The 3,057-nt window shown below is 38.6% G+C and overlaps 1 non-coding gene across 1 annotated transcript; it reads left to right on the top strand.

Annotated features, from left to right (window-relative positions):
- The first annotated feature begins 864 nt into the window (after positions 1 to 864).
- Positions 865 to 1,055, top strand: LOC126000020 (U2 spliceosomal RNA). Its single transcript, XR_007492424.1, has one exon. It is a non-coding gene; the product is annotated as a U2 spliceosomal RNA (small nuclear RNA).
- Positions 1,056 to 3,057: the final 2,002 nt, after the last annotated feature.

Genomic DNA, 3,057 nt, shown 5'->3' with positions numbered 1-3,057 from the left:
TAAATGTAGAAAACAGAGGAATTCCTGAGGGGTAGGTGATAAAAGAGACAGCTAGACCTTGGGTATTCTAAGTCTACTAAGCCTCTTCTCCAGTAGACTTTAACTCCTACAGGCCCGAGTTTCCAAAGTCTCCTAATGCATTAATAGTTCTTCAGAAGGTGGCCTTTTTCAGTCAGTACAAGAGCTTGTTGGCTGATAGAATAAAGCCCTGCTATGCTATATTCATATACTTGTGTGGTCTTGTCTTTTGACTCAGGACCCTAACATTTGGGCACTCATCCATAATTAATCAACATATACCAGGTCACCAACATAGCTACCAAGGTCTCATGGATATTCTGAGACCACCTCAAGGTAGGTGAAGGCCTAAGGGAGACAGAGATCTGGGTGTGGCTCAAGGAGAAAAGCTTAACACAGAATTGTCCCCAGGCCAGAGGTAGTGCGGGGATGCCCCACTCTTCCAAGTGTCATAACAGGAGCCATGAGGTTTACAGCAGAAACTGTGAGAGGGAGTTCTAGGGGTTGCTGCAGGAGCTGCAAGGTAGAAAAGACTACCATGGACCTATTGTTCTGGAGAGGGTCAGGGTTAAGGCAGGGGCTGTGACGTTTGGAGGGGAGGACACAGGTGGCTGCTTCCGTACATCCCCTCCTGGTTTGGGAACCCAAAAGATCCTTCCTCCTTCTCTTCACTCAGCATCCTATTGTTTCCTTGGAGTGTCCTACCTTGTGATGAGTTACTGCATTTGACTTATTTAAAGAATGAACTTGTTCTTAAGGTCTCTAGATAATTAAGTTTCTAATATCCTTTTTAAGTTGAACTTCCCCCAGATGAACATGAGCCTCTTTGATTAAATTCAGATTCCAATCGCTTCTTGGTCTTTTGGCTAAGATCAAGTGTAGTATTTGTTCTTATCAGTTTAATATACGATACATCGTCTATCCAACGACAATATATTAAATGGCTTTTTGGCACTAGGAAATGGAATAGGAGCTTGCTCCATCCATTCCATGCATCGACTTGGTATTGTAGTACCTCCAGGAATGGTGCACCACAAAAATTCAGATTCCATATATTTGACCTTGAGAAGGAAGGTTTTTACCCATTTCCTGACTTACCTTAGATGTACAGCTAGTAACATGTTTCCCTAGAGGCAGCAACTTTTCTCCACCATTATTCTCAATTTTTCTCTCACTCCCTCCAGACTTCCACTTTGACAGGCATATTAAAATTTGGTGGCTATGTTTTGGATCTCATGTTTTCTTAGGGACTGGAGGTTTTTTAAGCTAGTACAAATAACCTTGCTATGCACATTTTTTTTTTGGTTTTTGGGTCACACCCGGCGGTGCTCAGGGGTTTCTCCTGGCTGTCTGCTCAGAAATAGCTCCTGGCAGGCACAGGGGACCATATGGGACACCGGGATTCGAACCAATCACCTTTGGTCCTGGATCGGCTGCTTGCAAGGCAAACGCCACTGTGCTATCTCTCCGGGCCCGCTATGCACATTTATAATTCTTTCTATCAGCATAAAATTTCATTTTTCTTGGGTAAAAAGTTAAGATTACAACAGCCTCATCATATTTATTATGAGATTTTTTGGGGGGTGGTTGGGCCACACCTGGTGCTCAGAAATTTCTGTGTTCAGAATCATTTCTGGCAGGTTCTGGAGACCACATGGGATCCAGGGATTGATCCTGGGTTAGTCCTGAGTAGGCCACCTGCAAGGTAAACATCCTACTCACTGTGCTATAGCTCTGTCCCTTCTTTATGAGCTTTTAAAGAAACTGTCAACGTGTTATCTGAAATGATGGGAAAGTAAAATATCAGTGAATTTTAGTGGCAGCCATTATCATAGTCTCATTCTGGAATGTTTTCAACACCCTGAAATATACTCTGTGACCATGAGCTATCTCATTTTTTTCGTCCTCACCTTAGCCCTAAATTACTGCTAATTTACCATATTTTTCACTCTGTAAGACACAATTGACCATTAGATGCACATTGCTTTTAGATGAGGAAAACAAGAGATGTCATCTGGGAACAACCAGCCTGTGAGGCTGAAGTATATTACAATGTGCTGATCTACAGCTGGTTAAAACATTTAAGTTTATTTTATATCAGAAAATAAAATAACATTGTTAAATACTTTTTTATTAATATAAAAATTAAAGTTGCAGCAGCAATCAAATAGTCTTAAATGAAAGCTCTATATGTGATGGAGAAAATGCATTAACATGATTGCTTGTACTATGTGGTATGTCTGTGCAATAAAGGGGGCATAATACTGTGGATGTCAAGTGGTTTTTATATCCTCTCCTACCTGCACTCAGGCCTCAGCTCTAGGCGGCATTCACTCCATAAGACAATTTCCCTCATCTTTTGAGGAGAACAAAGTGTGTCATATGGTACGAAAAATGTGGTACTTTTCTCAATAGAAGTGCCTATATATAGACATATGTATATATACATATTTATATATTCTGGAATTTTTCTTTAAATTAAGTCATACAATATGTTTGACTTTCTTCTTTCACTTAGCATGAAGTTTTTCAGGTTTATACATGGTGTAGAATGCTCAGTGCTTGATTTTTTTTGCCACATTAACATTCCATTGTGTAGAATGCCAAATTTTGTTCATTGGTTGATAGACTGCTAAATTGTTTCCACTTTAGGGCTATTATAAATAGATGACTATGAGCATTCATGCTTAAGTTTTGAGATAGCTATATATTTTTATTTCTCTTGGTTTTATACCAATAATTGAAATGCTGGTTTATATCATAACTTTGTATTTAATATTTTGAGAAACTTCCAAGCCATTTGCTAAAGGCAGCTGCTTAGAGTTGCATTCCCAGAGGTAATGTATGAGAATTCCAATTTCTCCATATACTTGGCAAGACTTCTTATTGTCTGTCATAGGATGTCTTTCATTTATTAGCTCTTTAATTTCTTTGTAAAATGTTTTTGGATTTTTCTTACTACAAATTTATACTTTATGAAATGTATTCTTAAATACTTTATTATCTGATAATATAGTCATTTTATATTTTCTTTTTCTG

Source organism: Suncus etruscus, chromosome X (genome assembly GCF_024139225.1).
Source record: "Suncus etruscus isolate mSunEtr1 chromosome X, mSunEtr1.pri.cur, whole genome shotgun sequence".
NCBI classification, from domain to species: domain Eukaryota; kingdom Metazoa; phylum Chordata; class Mammalia; order Eulipotyphla; family Soricidae; genus Suncus; species Suncus etruscus.
Note: the sequence above shows the minus strand (reverse complement) of the source record. Positions and strands in the feature narration are given on the sequence as shown.